The sequence below is a fragment of the Bombina bombina genome, chromosome 8, assembly GCF_027579735.1.
Source record: "Bombina bombina isolate aBomBom1 chromosome 8, aBomBom1.pri, whole genome shotgun sequence".
Taxonomy (NCBI): domain Eukaryota; kingdom Metazoa; phylum Chordata; class Amphibia; order Anura; family Bombinatoridae; genus Bombina; species Bombina bombina.
The window spans coordinates 26,615,769-26,643,235 of record NC_069506.1 but is presented as its reverse complement, the minus strand read 5'-3'; positions in this window follow the sequence as shown (position 1 = coordinate 26,643,235).

Here is a 27,467-nt window from a genome sequence, read left to right as displayed (position 1 = left end):
GTAATGGTACAGGAGTATATAGCAGACAGCTAAACCAGTACTGAAACATATCAGCAGAGGTAATGGTACAAGAGTATATAGCAGACAGCTAAACCAGTACTGAAACATATCAGCAGAGGTAATGGTACAAGAGTATATAGCAGACAGCTAAACCAGTACTGAAACGTATCAGCAGAGGTAATGGTACAAGAGTATATAGCAGACAGCTAAACCAGTACTGAAACGTATCAGCAGAGGTAATGGTACAAGAGTATATAGCAGACAGCTAAACCAGTACTGAAACGTATCAGCAGAGGTAATGGTACAAGAGTATATAGCAGACAGCCAAACCAGTACTGAAACGTATCAGCAGAGGTAATGGTACAAGAGTATATAGCAGACAGCTAAACCAGTACTGAAACGTATCAGCAGAGGTAATGGTACAAGAGTATATAGCAGACAGCCAAACCAGTACTGAAACATATCAGCAGAGGTAATGGTACAAGAGTATATAGCAGACAGCTAAACCAGTACTGAAACGTATCAGCAGAGGTAATGGTACAAGAGTATATAGCAGACAGCCAAACCAGTACTGAAACATATCAGCAGAGGTAATGGTACAAGAGTATATAGCAGACAGCTAAACCAGTACTGAAACGTATCAGCAGAGGTAATGGTACAAGAGTATATAGCAGACAGCTAAACCAGTACTGAAACGTATCAGCAGAGGTAATGGTACAAGAGTATATAGCAGACAGCTAAACCAGTACTGAAACGTATCAGCAGAGGCAATGGTACAAGAGTATATAGCAGACAGCTAAACCAGTACTGAAACATATCAGCAGAGGTAATGGTACAAGAGTATATAGCAGACAGCTAAACCAGTACTGAAACATATCAGCAGAGGTAATGGTAGAGGAGTATATAGCAGACAGCTAAACCAGTACTGAAACATATCAGCAGAGGTAATGGTACAAGAGTATATAGCAGACAGCTAAACCAGTACTGAAACATATCAGCAGAGGTAATGGTAGAGGAGTATATAGCAGACAGCTAAACCAGTACTGAAACATATCAGCAGAGGTAATGGTAGAGGAGTATATAGCAGACAGCTAAACCAGTACTGAAACATATCAGCAGAGGTAATGGTAGAGGAGTATATAGCAGACAGCTAAACCAGTACTGAAACATATCAGCAGAGGTAATGGTAGAGGAGTATATAGCAGACAGCTAAACCAGTACTGAAACATATCAGCAGAGGTAATGGTAGAGGAGTATATAGCAGACAGCTAAACCAGTACTGAAACATATCAGCAGAGGTAATGGTAGAGGAGTATATAGCAGACAGCTAAATCAGTACTGAAACATATCAGCAGAGGTAATGGTAGAGGAGTATATAGCAGACAGCTAAACCAGTACTGAAACATATCAGCAGAGGTAATGGTACAAGAGTATATAGCAGACAGCTAAACCAGTACTGAAACATATCAGCAGAGGTAATGGTACAAGAGTATATAGCAGACAGCTAAACCAGTACTGAAACGTATCAGCAGAGGTAATGGTACAAGAGTATATAGCAGACAGCTAAACCAGTACTGAAACGTATCAGCAGAGGTAATGGTAGAGGAGTATATAGCAGACAGCTAAACCAGTACTGAAACATATCAGCAGAGGTAATGGTACAAGAGTATATAGCAGACAGCTAAACCAGTACTGAAACTTATCAGCAGAGGTAATGGTACAAGAGTATATAGCAGACAGCTAAACCAGTACTGAAACATATCAGCAGAGGTAATGGTACAAGAGTATATAGCAGACAGCTAAACCAGTACTGAAACATATCAGCAGAGGTAATGGTACAAGAGTATATAGCAGACAGCTAAACCAGTACTGAAACATATCAGCAGAGGTAATGGTACAAGAGTATATAGCAGACAGCTAAACCAGTACTGAAACGTATCAGCAGAGGTAATGGTACAAGAGTATATAGCAGACAGCTAAACCAGTACTGAAACATATCAGCAGAGGTAATGGTAGAGGAGTATATAGCAGACAGCTAAACCAGTACTGAAACGTATCAGCAGAGGTAATGGTACAAGAGTATATAGCAGACAGCTAAACCAGTACTGAAACATATCAGCAGAGGTAATGGTACAAGAGTATATAGCAGACAGCTAAACCAGTACTGAAACATATCAGCAGAGGTAATGGTACAGGAGTATATAGCAGACAGCTAAACCAGTACTGAAACATATCAGCAGAGGTAATGGTACAGGAGTATATAGCAGACAGCTAAACCAGTACTGAAACATATCAGCAGAGGTAATGGTACAAGAGTATATAGCAGACAGCTAAACCAGTACTGAAACATATCAGCAGAGGTAATGGTACAAGAGTATATAGCAGACAGCTAAACCAGTACTGAAACGTATCAGCAGAGGTAATGGTACAAGAGTATATAGCAGACAGCTAAACCAGTACTGAATCATATCAGCAGAGGTAATGGTACAAGAGTATATAGCAGACAGCTAAACCAGTACTGAAACATATCAGCAGAGGTAATGGTACAGGAGTATATAGCAGACAGCTAAACCAGTACTGAAACATATCAGCAGAGGTAATGGTACAGGAGTATATAGCAGACAGCTAAACCAGTACTGAAACATATCAGCAGAGGTAATGGTACAAGAGTATATAGCAGACAGCTAAACCAGTACTGAAACATATAAGCAGAGGTAATGGTACAAGAGTATATAGCAGACAGCTAAACCAGTACTGAAACATATCAGCAGAGGTAATGGTACAGGAGTATATAGCAGACAGCTAAACCAGTACTGAAACATATCAGCAGAGGTAATGGTACAGGAGTATATAGCAGACAGCTAAACCAGTACTGAAACATATCAGCAGAGGTAATGGTACAAGAGTATATAGCAGACAGCTAAACCAGTACTGAAACATATCAGCAGAGGTAATGGTACAAGAGTATATAGCAGACAGCTAAACCAGTACTGAAACGTATCAGCAGAGGTAATGGTACAAGAGTATATAGCAGACAGCTAAACCAGTACTGAAACGTATCAGCAGAGGTAATGGTACAAGAGTATATAGCAGACAGCTAAACCAGTACTGAAACGTATCAGCAGAGGCAATGGTACAAGAGTATATAGCAGACAGCTAAACCAGTACTGAAACATATCAGCAGAGGTAATGGTACAAGAGTATATAGCAGACAGCTAAACCAGTACTGAAACATATCAGCAGAGGTAATGGTAGAGGAGTATATAGCAGACAGCTAAACCAGTACTGAAACATATCAGCAGAGGTAATGGTACAAGAGTATATAGCAGACAGCTAAACCAGTACTGAAACATATCAGCAGAGGTAATGGTAGAGGAGTATATAGCAGACAGCTAAACCAGTACTGAAACATATCAGCAGAGGTAATGGTAGAGGAGTATATAGCAGACAGCTAAACCAGTACTGAAACATATCAGCAGAGGTAATGGTAGAGGAGTATATAGCAGACAGCTAAACCAGTACTGAAACATATCAGCAGAGGTAATGGTAGAGGAGTATATAGCAGACAGCTAAACCAGTACTGAAACATATCAGCAGAGGTAATGGTAGAGGAGTATATAGCAGACAGCTAAACCAGTACTGAAACGTATCAGCAGAGGTAATGGTAGAGGAGTATATAGCAGACAGCTAAATCAGTACTGAAACATATCAGCAGAGGTAATGGTAGAGGAGTATATAGCAGACAGCTAAACCAGTACTGAAACATATCAGCAGAGGTAATGGTACAAGAGTATATAGCAGACAGCTAAACCAGTACTGAAACATATCAGCAGAGGTAATGGTACAAGAGTATATAGCAGACAGCTAAACCAGTACTGAAACGTATCAGCAGAGGTAATGGTACAAGAGTATATAGCAGACAGCTAAACCAGTACTGAAACGTATCAGCAGAGGTAATGGTAGAGGAGTATATAGCAGACAGCTAAACCAGTACTGAAACGTATCAGCAGAGGTAATGGTACAAGAGTATATAGCAGACAGCTAAACCAGTACTGAAACATATCAGCAGAGGTAATGGTACAGGAGTATATAGCAGACAGCTAAACCAGTACTGAAACATATCAGCAGAGGTAATGGTACAGGAGTATATAGCAGACAGCTAAACCAGTACTGAAACATATCAGCAGAGGTAATGGTACAAGAGTATATAGCAGACAGCTAAACCAGTACTGAAACATATAAGCAGAGGTAATGGTACAAGAGTATATAGCAGACAGCTAAACCAGTACTGAAACGTATCAGCAGAGGTAATGGTACAAGAGTATATAGCAGACAGCAAAACCAGAACTGAAACATATCAGCAGAGGTAATGGTACAAGAGTATATAGCAGACAGCCAAACCAGTACTGAAACATATCAGCAGAGGTAATGGTAGAGGAGTATAATGTCGATCTGTAAAGGGAGGCAGCCGATGAATCCCTGCATCCAATTTACAGAGAGCCCTAGAATAGATTTCCCATAGGTGAAAACATGGCGTCATCAGGCAATACTCCCTCACATCCCTCAAACACTGTACTGTGAGAGGAATTGGGCTTCACTATGCTTAGAAGCGCCTTTCACAAAAGAAAATCAATCACATCTTGCTTCACCACCTCCAAAGGAGGCAAAGTTTGTTAAACTGAGGTATGAGTGAGGTGGGAGGTGTATTTATAGGCATTTTGAGGTTTGAGAAACTTTGCCCCCTCCTTGTAGGAATATATATCCCATACGTCACTAGCTCATGGACTCTTGCCACTTACATTATATATATATATATATATACATATATATATATATATATGTTCTATCAAAGGCACGGGAGCATAATATGACACTACACTGCATTTTATATCATCCCCATACCTCTCCAGATTGGATACTGGGTGTAGACCCATTTTTAGTAGTAACCCCAAAAATATTAATCTTCAAGCAACATGTTTTGACAGAGGTGCTCTGTCATTGGAGAAGGTACCATATACCTGTGCATTGTGTCAGCAAGAAAAGAATTACATTTGTAAGAAATACAAAGAGAATGTCCCTTTAATAATTGCTCTTTATGCTGAGCACTTCCTGTGTAATGTTATTTTTCTGAAGGTTCTTCTGTATATTATCTGCATATAGCTCAATAAGGGGATCATTGTTTGTGACTTGTGTTCATATTTCTGCTGATACCGGACTGGAATGGATGTCAAGAAGGGGTAAGTTTCAGGTGTAATTATTTCTAGTAGGTGCTAGTTAAGGGACAAGTTAACCTGAAGGTAATTTTGTGCGTCTTCATTTTCTTCTTTACACAAACGTGGACTTGTGAGTTCCAGCATCCTTCATATCTATTCCTGCAGGAATTCCACTAGTGGCAGCTTTGGACTAAGAAACAATAATTAAGTCATTAGACCTTTTGTGGTGCCAACACAAGAAACACTGATTCTTATTTCTTTCCACAAAGTCATTTTCTTTGTAAGCGAACACATTAATAAATGAAATGTTTGAGAACAACATATATCCTTTTCATCATGGTTAGCTTATGGAGTGAACTAAAATCCTGACATTGAAACTGTAGTTGTGTTGTGTCATAAACCTCTTATTTAATGATATACATGTAACTCTTTCCTTACCATTCTGTGTAAAAAATCTTAAAATCTATTTTCTTAAATATTATTGCAATCATGAATGAGCATTTGATTATATCTTATTTGTGAGCGTTGTTTCTTATTGTGTTTAGTATACTATACGTGTATAGTATATAGATATTAAAGCTTCAAGACACATGAAAGTCAAAATAAACTTTTATGATTCAGACAGAGCATTTAATTTTAAGAGAGTTTTCAAATTACTTCTATAATCAAATGGGCTTCATTCTTTTGGGATCCTTTGTTGAAAAGCCAAAGACAAGAGGTAGGCACCAATCCCCAGCTGACTACTAGTAGTGCAATGCAGCTTCAGAACCTACCTAAGGATATAAAGAGAACAAAATTATATTTCATAATAAAAAATACATTGAAAAGTTTCTAAAAATTGCACGCTCTATCTAAACTATAATATATGGGCAAGCTTTACCCTTTGTTGTATACCCAAACTTCTAATGATTCATACAAGGCTGTACGCTTTGTAATTTAAAGGGACAGTAAATATTTTGAGGTTTTAATATAAAATGTTTAATTATTTATAATAAAACATCCTTGCAATATAATTGTATTATTTATTTTGGTCCTCTTTTCCTGGAATTTAAGTTTGAATATTAAGAGTTTTCCAATTCTGACAACTAGAAGTGCACTTGGCCGATTTCACATACCTCAACATGCTACAAATTTGTCCCTAAATATCTCCAGCAGAGATCAGCAGATAAGGAACTGCAAAACAATGGGGATTTTGCTAACAAAATGACTGGGGCTAGCCTGGTCTATTCCAGTATCAAGTACAGATTAGCTCCTACAAATAAGGCAAGTGGTATATGGAGTTTGGCTATTGTCAAACAAAGGGGCCTATTTATGATTGTGCGAGTGGACATGATCCGATATAGCGGATCATGTCGGCTGCACATCGATCAATGCCGACAGCATACGCTCTCGGCATTTATCATTCGCGGCTAGCAATCGGGTTGATTTCTGTCGATTTCTGTCTGCAGCCTCAGAGCAGGCGAGCTAGGGCATCAAGTTCCGTGCATTCAAAGCATTTTCAAACTTGCACACTATTATTTTATTGTAAGATTACATAAAAATCTTATAATTGTTTACTGTCCCTTGTACTGGTTTGCAAATCTCACATTACCACGTCTTGCATGTGCATTCTGTGCATTTTTATAACGTCAGTGCATTTAAACAAAAATACTTTGTGGCTAATAATTGACTTGTTGATCTAATGTAGCTAACGATAGTGACAGTGCAATTAAATAAAATATATTACACGATAACTTTAAAATTATAGAGATGTGATTGGATTTTGCATACTGCATCTGTATTAATGTCAAGTTGTAATTTATATGCAAATTGCATATGATAATGGTCTTTAATTTGAATTAATATCTTACAGTCATTTTTATCAAGAGCACAAGGACACTGACTGCTGCTGCATCAGAGAAAATGTACATATTATTTACATATTTACTAGTATTCCCACTGAAATGTATTGGGACCAGAAACACTTAACAATTTTAGAATTTACTTTCGGCTAGATTATGAGTTTTGCGTTAGAGGCTATGTGGTGCTAATAAGCAGTTTTCTCTCACCGCTCACTTACCTGCAGCGCTGCTATTACGGGTTTTTACAAACCCGGTGTTATTAGGCAAGAAGTGAGCGTTGAGCAAAATTTTGCTCCTTACCGGACTCCAATACCAGCGCTGCTTAAGTCAGCGGTGAGCTGGTCGTACGTGCTTGTGCACGATTTCCCCATAGGAATCAACGGGGAGAGCAGGCTGAGAAAAAGTCTAACACCTGCCAAAAAGCAGCGTAAAACTCATTAACGCAGCCCCATTGATTCCTATGGGGAAATAAAATTTATGTTTACACCTAACACCCTAAGATGAACCCCGAGTCTAAACACCCCTAATCTTACACTTATTAACCCCTAATCTGCCGCCCCCGACATCGCCGACACCTGCATTATATTTATTAACCCCTAATCTGCCGCTCCGGATACCGCGGCCACCTATATTATACTTATGTACCCCTAATCTGCTGGCCCCAACATTGCCGACACCTACATTATATTTATTAACCCCTAATCTCCCGCCCCCGATGTCGCCGCAACCTACCTACACTTATTAACCCCTAATCTGCCGCCCCCAAAGTCTCCGCCACTATAATAAACATATTAACCCCTAAACCGCCGCACTCCCGCCTCACAAACATTAGTTAAATATTATTAATACATCGAGACTATAAGAAGAGAAAATAGGATCATAAACTGTTAGGTCGTCCTATAAAAAGACAGGGAATACAGCACTCTTTTAGTCAATAAACACTATTTTTTAATTAATTAATACAGTTCCAATCTCCTGAACTGAGACAATATAAGCATGAACCGGTGTAAATGAGAGAATCATCATATAATACAAAATACACACAACAACACCTAAAGCAGTCATACAAACACAGGCCTCCTATATACACTCACACACTGAAAATCACAATTCTAAGTCAGCATCAAAACAGGCTTATGTTAAATGGCCATATTAAGAATCATATTGGAGACTTATAGTGATCAGCGCTGATACTAGAACAGAAAAAACACATCTGTTTTGTGAAAAAAGTCCAGTAGCTTTGCATAGGAGCCAGAAAAAATATGTGCAGCAAACAGTCCAATCATCTTCCAGATATACAACACGCTGTATAGAAAACAGTCAGTTAGGCAAGAAAGCAGACAGGAAATGGTTAAAGCAAGCCAGTCCTAAAGCTAGTCAGCTATATGAGTAACAAAAACCTCTTTTGACATATACATTTAGTGCAGTGTAGATGTAACATGCAGGGAACGTTACCTTCCGCAACTTGGCTTCATATATTATACCGCTTTAGTCAGATGCGGATTTGATACATCCTACCTGAAGCCTTTATTCTCTGTATCGTTGGCTGTTTTGTTTGAAACCAACTCACCTGTAAGCAGCATTTTGAAAAAAACAATTTACAGATTTGCAGAGTGGAAGCAACACGCTGAGCGCTATAGGCAAAGAAAGCAGTTGCGGCATCAAGCACAGCAAGATAACATTGGAGTATCCTCTGAAAAGGACATATGCACCAAGGCCTGACTAAAGGTTTTTGGCGGTGGACCAAGCTCTGTCGATATAGGGAATAAACCTAACAGTTTATGATCCTATTTTCTCTTCTTATAGTCTTGATGTAATCATTTTTTTAAGGGTCTGCACCATTTAAGGCTATTATACCTATAATTTGAAAAACACTTTATGTTAAGAATATTTATGTGTATGAAATCCTAAATATTATTAACCCCTAATCTGCCATCCCTAAGATTAACTAAATAATTCCTATTCAAAACTAAATACTTACCTATAAAATAAACCCTAAGCTAGCTACAATATAACTAATAGTAACATTGTAGCTAGCTTAGGGTTTATTTTTATTTTACAGGCAAGTTTATATTTATTTTAACTAGGTACAATAGTTATTAAATAGTTATTAAGTATTTAATAACTACCTAGCTAAAATAAATACAAAAGTACCTGTAAAATAAACCTAACCTAAGTTACAATAACACCTAACACTACACTATAATTAAATAAATTAATTAAATTAACAACAATAAAATAAATTAAATTAAATTAGCTAAAGTACAAAAAAAACACTAAATTACAGAAAATAATAAACAAATTACAAGATTTTTAAACTAATTACACCTAATCTAATAACCCTATCAAAATAAAAAAAGCCCCCCCCAAAATAAAAAAACCCTAGCCTAAACTAAACTATCAAAAGCCCTTAAAAGGGCCTTTTGCAGGGCATTGCCCTTTAGTAATCAGCTCTTTTAAAAAAAAACAACAACCCCCCCCAACAGTAAAACCCACCACCCACACAACCAACCTCCCAAATAAAATACTATATAAAAAAAACTAAGCTCCCCTTTGCCCTGAAAAGGGCATTTGGATGGGCATTGCCCTTAAAAGGGCAGTTAGCTCTTTTGTGGCCCAAAGTCCCTAACCTAAAATAAAACCCACCCAATACACCCTTAAAAAAACCTAACACTAACGCCCTGAAGATCGACTTACAGTTCTGAAGACCAGACATCCATCCTCAAGGAAGCGGCAGAAGTCTTCATCCAACCGGGCCGAAGTCCTCAACGAAGTTGGGAAAAGTCTTCATCCAAGCAGCCAATAGCAGCAGCCAAGCAGCCAATCCTATTGGCTGATCCAATCAGCCAATAGGATTGAGCTTGCATTCTATTGGCTGATTGGAACAGCCAATAGAATGCGAGCTCAATCCTATTGGCTGATTGCATCAGCCAATAGGATTTTTTCTACCTTAATTCCAATTTTCTGATAGAATAGATAGATAGAATAGAAATCAGCCAATCGAAATCTAAGGGACACCATCTTGGATGACGTCACTTAAAGGAACCTATATTCGTCTTTAGTCGTCGGAAGAAAAGGATGCTCCGAGTCGGATGTCTTGAAGATGGAGCCACTCCGCGTCGGATGGATGAAGATAGAAGATGCCATCTGGATGAAGACTTCTGCCCGTCTGGAGGACCACTTGGATGAAAACTTCTCCCGGCTTTTCAGGGCAATAGGGAGCTTAGTTTTTTTTAGATAGTATTTTATTTGGGGGGTTGGTTGTGTGGGTGGTGGGTTTTACTGTTGGGGGGTTTGTTGTTGGGTTTTTTTTACAAGTAAAAGAGCTGATTACTTTGGGGCAAAGCCCCGCAAAAGGCCCTTTTAAGGGGCTATTGATAGTTTAGTTTAGGCTAGGTTTTTTTTTTATTTGGGGGGGGGCTTTTTTTTTATTTTGATAGGACTATTAGATTAGGTGTAATTAGTTGAAAAATCTTGTAATTTGTTTATTATTTTCTGTAATTTAGTGTTTTCTTTGTACTTTAGCTAATTTAATTAAATTTATTTAATTGTTGTTAATTTAGTTAATTTATATAATTATAGTGTTGTGTTAGGTGTTATTGTAACTTAAGTTAGGTTTTATTTTACAGGTACTTTTGTATTTATTTTAGCTAGGTAGTTATTAAATAGTTAATAACTATTTAATAACTATTCTACCTAGTTAAAATAAATAAAAACTTGCCTGTAAAATAAAAATAAACCCTAAGCTAGCTACAATGTAACTATTAGTTATATTGTAGCTAACTTAGGGTTTATTTTATAGGTAGGTATTTATTTTTAAATAGGAATTATTTAGTTAATGATAGGAATATTTAGTTAGATTTATTGTAATTATATTTAAGTTAGGAGGTGTTAGGGTTAGGGTTAGACTTAGGTTTAGGGGTTAATACATTTAGTATAGTGGTGGCGACGTTGGGGCAGCAGATTAGGGGTTAATAAATGTAGGTAGGTGGCGGCGATGTTAGGGACGGCAGATTAGGGGTTAATAATATTTAACTAATGTTTGCGAGGCGGGAGTGCGGTGGTTTAGGGGTTAATATGTTTATTATAGTGGCGGCAACATTGGGGGCAGCAGATTAGGGGTTAATAAGTGTAGGTAGGTTGCAGCGACATTGGGGGCGGGAGATTAGGGGTTAATAAATATAATGTAGGTGTCGGCGATGTTGGGGGCAGCAGATTAGGGGTTCATAAATATAATGTAGGTGGCGGTGGTGTCTGGAGCGGCAGATTAGGGGTTAAAAATGTATTTTACTGTTTGCAATGAAGGAGTGCCTCGGTTTAGGGGTTAATAGGTAGTTTATAGGTGTTAGTGTACTTTTTAGCACTTTAGTTATGATTTTTATGTTACGGCGTTGTACCATAAAACTCTTAACTACTGACTTTAAAATGCGTTAGGACTCTTGACAGGGTAGGGTGTACCGCTCACTTTTTGGCCTCCCAGGACAGACTCGTAATACTGGCGCTATGGAAGTCCCATAGAAAAAAGACTTTACGAAGTTTACGTAAGTCGTTTTGCAGTAAGGCCAAAGAAGTGTGCGGTGACCCTAAACCTTCAAGACTCGTAATACCAGCGGGCGTAAAAAAGCAGCGTTAGGGCCTCTTAACGCTGCTTTTTTACCCTAACGCACAACTCGTAATCTACCCGTTTTTATTCAGTGTAAAGATAAGTACTGGGCAATATGGGACATGCTGGAGTCTTCTACCTTAAAAGTAAAGGACATATTAAGACAAAATAATTGCGAGTTCTGATTCATTTGAAAAGTTTGGATTTGAGCAGATAGTGGGTAAATCAGATATATGATTCATGGATAGCAATAGCTTTGGTGATCACAATCTTTCCCACTATGAACTTTGCACTATGGCGCTACGGAATTTGGCGGTGCTATACAAATAAATGATAATAATATTAATATTTCAGCAGCAAAAAGGATACATCAACATTTGATACACAAAGGGTGTTGCTAACGTGTACAACTGGCCTTTCTATATGTTTGCCAGTATTCTGAACGGATTTGGAACAATTTAATTAGGGTGCACATGTGCAATACACAGACACCATTTTAAATGTACAGATGTGGCTGAAAGTATCGGTACCTTTCCACTTTTTTTGGAAAACACTCAATTTTCTCTGAAGTAGATAAAAATTGACAAAAGTATTTGGCATCCTCCATTCTTTATTTCGAATGTAATAGAACATAAACTTTACTTTTGATTTCTGACTTCACATTTTTCTTTAAACAGTAAAACAAATGAGAATGGCACGGACAAAAATATTGGTACTCAACCTAAAATTCCTTAGCACAGCATTTGGAGACAGTAACTGCAAATAAGCATTTTCTGTAGCTCTGAATATGATTTATACGCTTTCTGACTTAGCTCTTGGCTCATTCTTCTTTAGCAAACTGCCCCAGTTCTCCCAGGATTGGTGGGGGGCCTTTTCCCAACTGCAAGTTTCAGCTCTTTCCACAGATGTTTGATGGAATTCAGAGCTGGACTCATAGAAGGCGATTTGGAGTGGTCTAATGTTTTCTTCTGATCCATTCTTGGATGCTTTTTAAGGTATGTTTGGATCATTATCCTGCTGGAGGACCCATGACCTATGACTGAGCCACAGCTTTCTGACACTGGGCAGTACGTTACGCTCCAGAATGCCTTGATAGTCTTATGATTTCATCATGTCCTGCACAGGTTCTAGACACCCAGTGCCAGAGGCAGCAAAGCAACTCCAAAACATCACTGGGCCTTCTCCATGTTTCACGGTAGGGATGGTGTTCTTTTCTTTGAAAACTTTTTTCTACTTTCTGTAAACATGGAGTTAATTTGCCATAAAAGCTCTACTTTTGTTTCGTCTGTCCAAAGGACATTCTCACAAAAGGACTGTGACTTGTTAACATGCATTTTGGCAAACTTCAGTCAAGGTTTTTTGTGTTTCAGTCTTAGATGTGGGGTATTCCTAGGGCTTCTACTATGCAGCCCATTTTCATTCAGACAGCGACAGATGGTGTGACTGTTGCACCTTGACCTTCAACGTCGGCTTGGATCTATTTTGAAGTTGTCCTTGGTTCTTTCTCATCAATCTTGGGTAAATTTTCCTCTTGCTGCCCCACCCAGGGATGTTTTCTACATTCCCATGTTACCTTAAACATCTTAATAATATTGGTAACAGTGCTCACAGGAACAGCAAGCTCTTTAGAGATGGTCTTATAGCCTTTATGTTGACCATTCTTGGCTGTTACCTTATTCTTAACCTCCTCAGACAAGTCTGGTTTTCCTTTTCTTCATGTGATACACACTGACACAGAACAGCAGAATGAGTACTTTTCTCCATTTAAACTGGCTGAATGAGTGATTATAAGATTGAAGACACCTGTGATAATAATTTAAAGAGAATTGTCTGCTTGAAGTATCACTACAAAACAATTCTTTATTGTAACTTCTAATGGGTATCAATAGTATTGTCCAAGTCCTTTTAGAATGTCTTTATCCCCTTAAGGACCAAGGACGTCCTACAGAAACTGTCACTTAATGACCAAGGACGTACCCTGTACGTCCTTAAGGTTTTCAATCGCTGGAAGAGATCGTGTTCACTTCCAGCCGCTTTCATGTTATTGCAGTGATGGCCCTCTCTGCATCGCTAGCGATGGTGCCAATCGCTGGTGGGTTGGAGCCATAGCAGGGAGGCTGGTGGGTGGCCCATCGTTGGTGCATATCTGGATCCTGTCCCCTCTATGATTACTGGAGTGTGCGAGGAGGTGGGGGGTGGGAGCGTGCGCACGCACACTACATTCAGTACATAATGAGTCAAAGAAGGGAGGGGGAAAAATGCTTGGGAAGGGTTTTGGGAAGGGAGAGAGTGGGTAGGGTATTAAGGGTGGACAGCTACACTACAGAAATTGGGGATATTATTTTTTTAAACAAAAAGGGCAAATTTTGTAGTAAATAGGTACTGGCAGACAGCTGCCAGTACCTAAGATGGCGGCCAATAGGTCAAGGGGGGAGGCTTAGAGAGCTGTTTGGGGGGGATCAGGGAGCTTGGGGGTAAAGATAAGATATAGAAAAATCTTTAAAAAAAAACAAAAAAAACTTTATTTTTATACTGGCAGACTTTCTGCCAGTACATAAGATGGCGGTGACAATTGTGAGGTGGGGGAGGGAAGAGAGCTGTTTGAGGGGGGTCAGGGAGGGATCAGGGGGTGCAATGTGTCAGGTGGGAGGCTGATCTCTAAACTAAAGCTAAAATTAACCCTACAAGCTACCTAATTATCCCCTTAACTGCTGGGCAAAATACAAGTGTGGTGCGCAGCGGCATTTAGCGGCCTTCAAATTACCAAAAAGTAATTCCAGAGCCATATATGTCTGGTATTTCTGAACAAAGGGGATCCCTGGAAGCATTTACAACCATTTGTGCTATAATTGCACAATAATTTCAGTGAGTTAAAGTTTGAGAAAAAGTTAACGATTTTTTTTATTTGATCGCATTTGGCTGTAAAATGGTGGCATGAAATATACCAAAATGGGCCCAGATCAATACTTTGGGTTATCTACTAAAAAAAATATATACATGTGAAGGGTTATTCAGGGATTCCTGACAGATATCAGTGTTATAATGTAACTATCACTAATTTTGGGGGAAAAAATATGATACAAATAATGATATCTTTCGAAAGTACATTTAATGGCGAGAAAAACGGTATATAATATGTGTGGGTACAGTAAATGAGTAAAAGGAAAATTACATCTAAACACAAACACCACAGAAATATAAAAATAGCCCTGATCCTTAAGGGTAAGAAAATTGAAACATGGTCTGGTCACTAAGGTGTTATAGAATAAGCAATAATTTGCTCCATACATAGTGCCCAATGTATGGATGACAAAAGATATTTTAATTTCAACGCTTTCTATGGTGAATGGTGAATTATTTGAATAAATGCAAAGGTAACAAGGTTTCCAATACATTCGGCCACATCTGTATATATTAATATATGGTCTATATTTATTAAACCTATATTTTGCATTGTATAGTGCCTTGAGGAACCGGAGCACCGATCGTGCTCTAGTTCCATATGCAGGGAAATGCCTGGAGCTCAGGAATTCCAGCCTGGAGCTTCCTGCAGCTCGGACGTATATATATATATATGTTATTCGGTACAATAAGCCTCTAAAGACCGCTCCTCACCTCTGGCAAGAAGAAAGAAGATAGGCCCACGATGGATGAAGATGGATCCGCCTGGATGAAGACCTTTCACCGCCGTAAATAATATTGATCTCCGGACAATGGTGAGTACCAATTTTGGGGATAGTGGGGTTTTTTTGGGGTGGGGGGTTTGGGATGTTTTTGTTTTTTTAGATTGCATTAAAAAGAGCTGATTGCCCTTTTAAGGGCAAATGCCCATACAAATGCCATTTTCAGGGCAATGGGTAGATTAGGCTTTTTTTAAGTTAGTTTTTTTTATTTTGGGTGGTTGGGTGGGTTGTTTTGGGGGGTTGTAATTTTAGGGTTACTTTGTATTTATTTATTTTTAAAAAGAGCTGTTAATTTATGGCAATGCCCTACAAAAGGCCCTTTTAAGGGCTAATGGTAATTTATTTATAGATTAGTTTTGTTTTTTTAAAGGGGTATTAGATTATGAATAACATTTTTTAGTTTGGATAATTTTGTTTGTTATTTTCTGTAATGTTAGCTTTTTGTATTTTTGTAATCTTAGCTTTTTTAATTTTAATGTAATGTTAGGTTTTTATTTTAATGTAATGTTAGTTTTTTTTATTTTAATATAATGTTAGTTTTTTTTAATAGTAATTTATGTTTTTTTAATTTTTTGCAATTCTTAATGTAGTTATTATTTTTTTATTTTATGTAAGTGTTTTATAACTGGGGTTAAGTTAGGGGGGGTTAGGTTAGGGGGCTAAGTTATTAGGTTAATACATTGCGTTATGGGGGGTTGGCGGTTTAGGAGTTAATAGTTTAATTATGTAGTTTGCATTGTGAGTGGTTGGCGATTTAGGTGTTTATAGGTTAATTATGTAGTTTGCGTTGTTGGGCATTGGTGGTTTAGGGGTTAATAGGTTAATTATGTAGTTTGCATTGTTGGGGGTTGGCGGTTTAGGGGTTAATACGTTTTTATAGTGGATTGCATTGGGAGATGGTGGATTAGGGGTTAATAACTTTTATTAGTAGTTGCGATGTGGAGGGATAGCTGTTTAGGGGTTAATAACTTTTATTAGGTAGTTTGCGATGTGGGGGATGGCGGATTAGGGGTTAACAATATTTATTAGTAGTTGCAATGTGGGGGTATGGCGAATTAGGGGTTTTGAAGTGTCGGTTTTAAAAATTTTGTATTTGCGATGTGGGGGGATGGCGAATTAGGTGTTTTTAATGGCGTTTTGACGTGTCGGTTTCATTTTTTTTTTAGCCAGATTAGGTATTTACGTGTGATTTCAACATTTTTTATTTTTTTGTTACGCGCCGTAAGATGATATACTGCTGTAAGTTACTGGCGACTCCAGAAATGTGTAGTTGCGCACATTTCTGAACCTTGCCAGTTTGTGCAACTTACGGCCAGTGACGTGCAGTGACGTCAGAGGATGGTGAGGCAGTGGCTAGGATACGCCTTCATTCTTTAGATATCCTTTGTTGAAGAAATAGCAATGCACATGGGTGAGCAAATCACATGAGGTATCTATGTGCAGCCACCAATCAGCAGCTACTGAGCATATTTAGATATGATTTTCAACAAAGGACATCAAAAGAATAAAGAAAATTAGATATTAGATGTAAATTGGAAAGTTATTTAAATTTGCATATGGGTTTCATATGGGTTTCATGTCCCTTTAAATGGTGTCTTGGAAAACTGGTCAACTTAGTAAACATCTGATTTTAGTCTAAAAGGATTGTAACAGAAACTCTTGCCAGATAACACAATGCTTGCTCTGATTATGAGATCTAGAAATCCATGCCCATTAAAATATGTTTAAAACATACTTTTTACTTTAATGCTGCAAATTATGCTTATAGATTCTTTCATTACATAAGGGATGAGAGTCAGAGGGGGAGGAAGAGAGACAGAGAGAGAAAGAGACCATGGGGGAGAACAACACATAAGGAGAGAGATGGATAGATAGATAGATAGATAGATAGATAGATAGATAGATAGAGAGACACACACACACACACACACACAAGGGGGGGGGGGGACCACTGCATTTTAAGTAATAAAACAGCAGAGCTACAGAGAGTTCAGAAAATTAGTCTATAATTTAGTGTGAAGTACAGAGGCAAGCTGCTAAGTTAGTGGGTGTAAAGTTTGAGTAAACAAAATACAAAAACGACCCTGCTATAAAAGACTAAAAAAAACACTAAACCACATTCATTAAATTATCATTTTAACTAACAGAATCTTTCAGTAAAATCTTACTTTAATAAGATGTGGGTGAAACACTGCTCTCTGTGCCTCTCTCCTGCTCTGTAAGGATTCAGGAAGTGACAGTGGCACATTCCACTGCACTTAGAGGGGAAGAACAGAACTCTCTTTTTCACTTTAGCAAAGCTAGCAGGTTCACAGGACAGCAACAAAATATATGAAAGTTGTTTTTTTGCGTTTTTGTTTTATATGATTTAACATCCAGCCCCAACCCTAAGTTCCCTTAACATCTGCCTCTCACTGGATTGGTTCAGCCCAAATAGGACTGCCTCAAATAAGCAGTTAATGAGCCATGCAATGATCTTAACCACTTGCATCCAGTAGATGGCGCAGCATGTTGTGTAATGGTGGGCAGACCTGATTGTGCCTCTTCATTGCACAACATATAGCTGTGAGAAAAAAAAATGCTGGGGGAAAAAATTTACAATTTTTTTTTTAAAGCCAATAAAAAAATATATATTTTTGCCCATATGAGAGGTGAAGCACTGCCTCACCTGCCTCTAGTGACTGCACATCACTGCTTACGGCAGTATATCATCTGCTGCCGCGGTTTATATGATTCACTCGATGTGTGAGGTGAACTTACGGGCGACGTGGGTTTCAGCAGTTGTGCTGAAACATACGCCGCATATGTAATCTCGCCCCAATGGGGACATTTTACTGGAGTAGACAAGGCTTGGCACTGGCATTTTGTTTTTGAGATTCTTACATTGTGTTGCAAAATGAATAATACAAATATTTTTTATTTTTTTCTACATATGATAACATATTTTATACTTAGAGTGACCATATTGCCGCTTTAAAAAGGGACACATATGAAAAATACATAGGTCAGAGCTGCTTTCAGGGCTGTTTAAAGAAATGTTTTGTATAAGAACCCTGACATGTGTATTTTTCATATATGTTCTTTTTTAAAGTGGCAATATGGTCAGCCTATTTATACTACAATCTCAAACATCTTTTTCTGGACACAATTTTTTAATTGCCAGTTCCTCAAAAACTCTATAGCTTTTATGACTATTATAAGCCAGAGATCCATTTACCTGTGAGATGTTATAGCTATAGCTCTCATGAAAAGATTTAGATCTACTCATGAACTCACCACCAGCTGCCAGTAGGAAGGTGATCACCAGCTGCAACATTGTATCAAACAGAAAGGTTCCTTTAGATGTAGTACCTTAATATTCACCTTTAGCAGTCTCTGCTGGGAAATTATATTAACAAACGTTCTCAGAACAGGTGGACTGGACATTAGTGATCAATGCCAAGGTTGTGTTTACGCATATTCTTCCTATATTTCTTAGCCAAGTATGGGCACTAAGACCTAGAGAGTTAAATAAGTCTAATAAGTAATAATTATTTTATCAGACGTATGTTCCTGCTGTTAGCTAAGGGTCACCAAATTACATGTTTTCCTAATTTAAATAGTAGTATATTATATTTCCATCACTGAAACTAATTCTATTCCATAAAAAAATTACATTGTTTTTATTTAGAAGCAGAAAATATCACCTTTATTTATTTAACTGTTTAAATGATAGAATTTCTATGATTTAGAAAGTTCTCATCAAATTTGTTGGGATCACATTATGGAGATAGCTATAATAGTCTTGGTTGTACCTCATAGTGCAATATATATCTATATATACAGTATATATATATAGGTTGGAGGGAACGGCACACACTTAATTCACAGCCACCTGGTGCTCAGCCAAAAGTAATATACATACAGTAGTGCAGAACCGGATCCAACGGACGGACTCCGTTGCCTGATGAGATCCAAGAACAGCCGGCACACTCTACCGTGAGCCTTTCTCAATGGTATTCAGACCGGATCCATTGAGAAAGGCTCACGGTAGAGCCGAAACGTTTGTTTTTTTCTGTTTAACTGAATAAATCGGATTACAACAAAATTCCTGTGTGCCGGCTGTTCTTGGATCTCATCAGGCAACGGAGTCCGTCCGTTGGATCCGGTTCTGCACTACTGTATATATATATATATATATATATATATATATATATAGTTACACGGTATTTCAGTGCATGATTATATATTTTCTATATTTTTTTAATAAGTTTATCTAATTAAAGAGCATTGACTCCATAAAAAAAACAAATCTGAACTTTTTTTAAAGAAAATATTTGAACCCTGTCTATGTCATAGCCTGCAGTTCTGCTCCAACATCAGTCCACAAATCTACCTAGCCTCCCAGTCCCAGAAAGCCTGTGGGTTATGTGAGGAGATCTATGCACATAAATAAAATATGATCAGCAAAATATTCATCATTATTACAACTTAGTGTTTGTACATTAAAATGATATCTGTAGGAATCAAATTTGTTTAAAAAATGTATTCTTTTATCTTCTGGAGATACAAAGAAACTGATGATTTAGTCTTGTAAAGTGCTAGAAACCAGATTTCTACTAAAAAGGGCAATTTCCTGGTCCTGCTTTTTTTTTCTTTCATGATTCAGGTAGAACATAACATTTTAAACAACTTTCTAATTTACTTCTACAGTCAAATTGTATTTGTTCTCTTTGTATCCTCTGTTGAAAAGCAAGGACATAAGCTCAGGAGCGTCCACGTGCCTGGAGCAGTTTTGCAAGAATGTTATTCATTTGCAAGAGCACTAGAGAGCAACAGTATTTCCTGCTATGTAGTGCACCAGATGCCTACCTAGGTATCTCTTCATCACAGAATATCATAGGAGCGAAGCAAATTTGATAATAGAATTAAATTGGAAACGTTCTTGAAATTGTATCCTCTGTCTAAATCACAATATCATTTTGTTGGGATTCATGTCCCTTTAGAAAAAAATTGCTACAAAAAGATATCCTGTTACTTACACCCTAATACCCTCATCCATTTTATTCAGAAAAGAAAGAGGATGGGATACGATTTCTGTATCTGTTTTATTCAGTAATTACTAATAATGTGACTTTTTTATAATCAGCAGAATAAATGTAATAGTGTAACCCCGTGTGTGCTGGGCACAGTGTGCTAAATAGCTTGTGTGTCCCGTCTCGCTACTAACAGATGTGTGTAGATAAAATCTCCCTGCTGAATAAATGTAATAGTGTAACCCCCTGTGTGCTGGGCACAGTGTGCTAAATAGCTTGTGTGTCCCGTCTCACTACTAACAGATGTGTGTAGATAAAATCTCCCTGCTGAATAAATGTAATAGTGTAACCCTGTGTGTGCTGGGCACAGTGTGCTAAATAGCTTGTGTGTCCCGTCTCACTACTAACAGATGTGTGTAGATAAAATCTCCCTGCTGAATAAATGTAATAGTGTAACCCTGTGTGTGCTGGGCACAGTGTGCTAAATAGCTTGTGTGTCCCGTCTCACTACTAACAGATGTGTGTAGATAAAATCTCCCTGCTGAATAAATGTAATAGTGTAACCCTGTGTGTGCTGGGCACAGTGTGCTAAATAGCTTGTGTGTCCCGTCTCACTACTAACAGATGTGTGTAGATAAAATCTCCCTGCTGAATAAATGTAATAGTGTAACCCTGTGTGTGCTGGGCACAGTGTGCTAAATAGCTTGTGTGTCCCGTCTCGCTACTAACAGATGTGTGTAGATAAAATCTCCCTGCTGAATAAATGTAATAGTGTAACCCCGTGTGTGCTGGGCACAGTGTGCTAAATAGCTTGTGTGTCCCGTCTCACTACTAACAGATGTGTGTAGATAAAATCTCCCTGCTGAATAAATGTAATAGTGTAACCCTGTGTGTGCTGGGCACAGTGTGCTAAATAGCTTGTGTGTCCCGTCTCACTACTAACAGATGTGTGTAGATAAAATCTCCCTGCTGAATAAATGTAATAGTGTAACCCTGTGTGTGCTGGGCACAGTGTGCTAAATAGCTTGTGTGTGCCGTCTCACTACTAACAGATGTGTGTAGATAAAATCTCCCTGCTGAATAAATGTAATAGTGTAACCCTGTGTGTGCTGGGCACAGTGTGCTAAATAGCTTGTGTGTGCCGTCTCACTACTAACAGATGTGTGTAGATAAAATCTCCCTGCTGAATAAATGTAATAGTGTAACCCCGTGTGTGCTGGGCACAGTGTGCTAAATAGCTTGTGTGTCCCGTCTCACTACTAACAGATGTGTGTAGATAAAATCTCCCTGCTGAATAAATGTAATAGTGTAACCCTGTGTGTGCTGGGCACAGTGTGCTAAATAGCTTGTGTGTCCCGTCTCACTACTAACAGATGTGTGTAGATAAAATCTCCCTGCTGAATAAATGTAATAGTGTAACCCTGTGTGTGCTGGGCACAGTGTGCTAAATAGCTTGTGTGTCCCGTCTCACTACTAACAGATGTGTGTAGATAAAATCTCCCTGCTGAATAAATGTAATAGTGTAACCCCGTGTGTGCTGGGCACAGTGTGCTAAATAGCTTGTGTGTCCCGTCTCACTACTAACAGATGTGTGTAGATAAAATCTCCCTGCTGAATAAATGTAATAGTGTAACCCTGTGTGTGCTGGGCACAGTGTGCTAAATAGCTTGTGTGTCCCGTCTCACTACTAACAGATGTGTGTAGATAAAATCTCCCTGCTGAATAAATGTAATAGTGTAACCCCGTGTGTGCTGGGTACAGTGTGCTAAATAGCTTGTGTGTCCCGTCTCACTACTAACAGATGTGTGTAGATAAAATCTCCCTGCTGAATAAATGTAATAGTGTAACCCTGTGTGTGCTGGGCACAGTGTGCTAAATAGCTTGTGTGTGCCGTCTCACTACTAACAGATGTGTGTAGATAAAATCTCCCTGCTGAATAAATGTAATAGTGTAACCCCGTGTGTGCTGGGCACAGTGTGCTAAATAGCTTGTGTGTCCCGTCTCACTACTAACAGATGTGTGTAGATAAAATCTCCCTGCTGAATAAATGTAATAGTGTAACCCTGTGTGTGCTGGGCACAGTGTGCTAAATAGCTTGTGTGTCCCGTCTCACTACTAACAGATGTGTGTAGATAAAATCTCCCTGCTGAATAAATGTAATAGTGTAACCCTGTGTGTGCTGGGCACAGTGTGCTAAATAGCTTGTGTGTCCCGTCTCACTACTAACAGATGTGTGTAGATAAAATCTCCCTGCTGAATAAATGTAATAGTGTAACCCTGTGTGTGCTGGGCACAGTGTGCTAAATAGCTTGTGTGTGCCGTCTCACTACTAACAGATGTGTGTAGATAAAATCTCCCTGCTGAATAAATGTAATAGTGTAACCCTGTGTGTGCTGGGCACAGTGTGCTAAATAGCTTGTGTGTCCCGTCTCACTACTAACAGATGTGTGTAGATAAAATCTCCCTGCTGAATAAATGTAATAGTGTAACCCTGTGTGTGCTGGGCACAGTTTGCTAAATAGCTTGTGTGTCCCGTCTCACTACTAACAGATGTGTGTAGATAAAATCTCCCTGCTGAATAAATGTAATAGTGTAACCCCGTGTGTGCTGGGTACAGTGTGCTAAATAGCTTGTGTGTCCCGTCTCACTACTAACAGATGTGTGTAGATAAAATCTCCCTGCTGAATAAATGTAATAGTGTAACCCCGTGTGTGCTGGGCACAGTGTGCTAAATAGCTTGTGTGTCCCGTCTCACTACTAACAGATGTGTGTAGATAAAATCTCCCTGCTGAATAAATGTAATAGTGTAACCCCGTGTGTGCTGGGCACAGTGTGCTAAATAGCTTGTGTGTCCCGTCTCACTACTAACAGATGTGTGTAGATAAAATCTCCCTGCTGAATAAATGTAATAGTGTAACCCCGTGTGTGCTGGGTACAGTGTGCTAAATAGCTTGTGTGTCCCGTCTCACTACTAACAGATGTGTGTAGATAAAATCTCCCTGCTGAATAAATGTAATAGTGTAACCCTGTGTGTGCTGGGCACAGTGTGCTAAATAGCTTGTGTGTCCCGTCTCACTACTAACAGATGTGTGTAGATAAAATCTCCCTGCTGAATAAATGTAATAGTGTAACCCCGTGTGCTGGGCACAGTGTGCTAAATAGCTTGTGTGTCCCGTCTCACTACTAACAGATGTGTGTAGATAAAATCTCCCTGCTGAATAAATGTAATAGTGTAACCCCGTGTGTGCTGGGCACAGTGTGCTAAATAGCTTGTGTGTGCCGTCTCACTACTAACAGATGTGTGTAGATAAAATCTCCCTGCTGAATAAATGTAATAGTGTAACCCCGTGTGTGCTGGGCACAGTGTGCTAAATAGCTTGTGTGTCCCGTCTCACTACTAACAGATGTGTGTAGATAAAATCTCCCTGCTGAATAAATGTAATAGTGTAACCCTGTGTGTGCTGGGCACAGTGTGCTAAATAGCTTGTGTGTCCCGTCTCACTACTAACAGATGTGTGTAGATAAAATCTGCTGAATAAATGTAATAGTGTAACCCCGTGTGTGCTGGGCACAGTGTGCTAAATAGCTTGTGTGTCCTGTCTCACTACTAACAGATGTGTGTAGATAAAATCTCCCTGCTGAATAAATGTAATAGTGTAACCCTGTGTGTGCTGGGCACAGTGTGCTAAATAGCGTGTGTGTCCCGTCTCACTACTAACAGATGTGTGTAGATAAAATCTCCCTGCTGAATAAATGTAATAGTGTAACCCTGTGTGTGCTGGGCACAGTGTGCTAAATAGCTTGTGTGTGCCGTCTCACTACTAACAGATGTGTGTAGATAAAATCTCCCTGCTGAATAAATGTAATAGTGTAACCCTGTGTGTGCTGGGCACAGTGTGCTAAATAGCGTGTGTGTCCCGTCTCACTACTAACAGATGTGTGTAGATAAAATCTCCCTGCTGAATAAATGTAATAGTGTAACCCTGTGTGTGCTGGGCACAGTGTGCTAAATAGCTTGTGTGTGCCGTCTCACTACTAACAGATGTGTGTAGATAAAATCTCCCTGCTGAATAAATGTAATAGTGTAACCCTGTGTGTGCTGGGCACAGTGTGCTAAATAGCTTGTGTGTCCCGTCTCACTACTAACAGATGTGTGTAGATAAAATCTCCCATATGGTAATTGTAAAAGACAGAGCTGTAAAGTCACATGATACATCTGCATAAATAATCTATATGCGCATAACTAAAGCTCTGATTATAATGTATTTGTCCTATAATAACCTTTATTAACAGCAGAAGGACTAGGGAGCTGGTGGTAACCTTGCTCTGATATTTGTTGCCACTGAGGATTTCTATTGACTTTAGTGTTAAAGGGACATTCTACAATAAAATTATTGTTTAAAAAGATAGTTAACACCATTATTACCCATTCCCCAGCTTTGCACAACCAACATTGTTAGATTAATAAACTTTATTACATTGAAACCTCTAAATCTCTGCCTGTTTCTAAGCCCCTACAGACAGCCTCTTATCACATGGTTTTTTTTATTAGCTTTTCACAACAGTAGACTGCTAGTTCATGTGGGCTATATAGATAACATTGTGTTCACGCCCAAGGAGTTATTTAAGATTTAGCACAACACAGTACTTAATGCAAAGTCAATAGATAATAAATAAAAAGTGATGTGATCAGGGGGCTGTCAGAAGAGGCTTAGATACAAGGTAATCACAGAGGTAAAACGTATATTAATATAACAGTGTTGGTTATGCAAAACTGGGGAATTGGTAATAAAGGGATTATCTATCTTTTTAAACAATAACAATTCTATTGTAGACAGTCCCTTTAAAGGGACATAAAACCCAATTTTTTTCTCTCCTGATTCAGATAGAAAATACAATTTTTTTTTTTAAATATTTATTTTTCACATTTTCAGTCAATACATACAGAAAAGAAAGTAATTAGCAAAATAGGCAAAAATTATAAATTATGGAGACACAGCTCCAGATTGTTCTTGTCATTGTCTTGGAGACACAGCTCCGAATTTAAAAATAAACAATTTCTGTACATTATATAATATCAATTCATAAACCATTAAACATTATGTGTCTAATTTTTGTTACTGATCAAAAAATAAACAATAGATTGATTCTTCCTCAACTGATACTTTCTCTCTTTGTTTCCCTATTGAGCCCTAGAAGAATCATTTTCCTCTTCCTCCTCCTCTTCTTACCTCTTTCCGATTTCGTCCCTCCTCCTTCTACACTTCCTTCCTCTCCCTCTTACTCTCTCTTACCCCTCATAGTGTTCCCACTTCCCTATTTTGAACTGAACAATTTGTGAAGAAATACAACAACAACAGATGGGGGGGAAAAAAAAAAAAAAAAAAAAAAGGGGGGGGGAGGGAAGGGCTTATTTCATCTCCTCTCTTCCCTCTTCCCTCCCTCCTCTCTCTCTCCATCAAATTACCATATCCCTAGTAACACTAACTCTGTGTTTCGGAACGGATAGATTAGGTATTCTATTTCACTTAAGGAAAAGGATTTAATAAAGATTGACCATTTTCTGAAAAATCTTGTTACGCTATTTTCATTATTTAAATCCGTATCTATCTTCTCAAGTATACACTGCTTTTTAAGACAGTTTTTGAGCTCCTGGATACTGGGGGGTGTCCTATTTTTCCATTTCTTAAGAATTAAGTATCTTGCTGCCAAAATAGCTAAATTTACAATCTTAGTGTTCATGAGCCTCTCCTGCGGGTCTTTCCAAAGAAATATTATGTGTAATGTTGAAAATATTGGAGGGGAGGCTCCTATTACCCCCAGCCAGTATTGTATTTTTAGCCAAAATTGCTGGATGATAGGGCATTCCCACATCATATGGATAGTATTTGCTAAAGGCAAAGAACATCTTGGACATGTAGTAAAATCAGGGCTCCCACATTTAAAACCTTTTTCAGGGGTAAAGAATGTTTCTAATAACAATTTTACATGGGTTTCTCTCCATGTAGATGAAAGGGTAACTCTTGAGACCTCTGATATTGAAAATCGAAGAACTCCAATGTCTCTGTAATCTTGTGGGAGTGTCGGTGCCCATTTGATAAGTATATTATCCAGATTTGTGTCTCCCTTTATGGAAACCAAATCTAGGTAACTAGTCGATATAGACAATATGCCATTTTTGGCTAAAATTAACCATTTTTCTATGGGTCCAAGTGTCCAATTCCACCCTATTTTGTATGTTAAACTTAAGGCTAAATGTCTTGCCTGCAAATAAGCGAAGAACTCCTTATGTGGGATATTAAACTCTTCTCTTAAAGAGCAAAAAGTTTTTATACATTTCCTGTCAAAGTCAAGTAGTTGAGAAATTTTATTAAGACCCAAAGCTTCCCATCTTGAAAAGAGAGGCGATTGAATTCCAGCTTGGAATTGTGGATTCCCCGTTATTGGGGTAATTCTAGACCCAGTATATTCTATGTTTAATAATTTACATACTTTCCACCAGATCTTAAGTGGGTTAAACAAGGAACTCATTTTTTTCACCTCTTTAGGTACGATGCATGGGGTACAATGGATAATTGCCACCGGATTATATGGAAATATTGCATTTTTTTCGAGTTCATTGTCAGTGACATAGTTTCTCTCTACAATCCAGTCTAAAATCAGACGGATCTGATATACATAATTGTATAATTTAATATCAGGGAGAGCTAGTCCCGCGTATTCTCTGGGAAGTGATAATTTAGTTAGGGAGATCCTGGGTTTTTTATCTTGCCAAATGAATTTTCTTAATGCTATATTAAACGTCAAAATGTCTTTTCCTTTGATAATCAAGGGGGTATTTTGTAAAATGTATAATATTTTAGGAAGGCTAATCATTTTAAACAAAGCTATTCGACCTGAGAGGGAGAGCGGGAGATTCTGCCAATTTTTCAAATTATCTTTGACACTGTTCAAAACTGGTGGTATGTTAAGATTATACCATTCATTAGGATTTGAGGAAACCGAAATACCCAGGTATTTAAATGAGTTAGTCACTATTTTAAATGGGATGTTAAGCATTGAATCTTTAGTTTTTTTGATCCATAGTAATTCAGTTTTAGAGGTGTTTACTC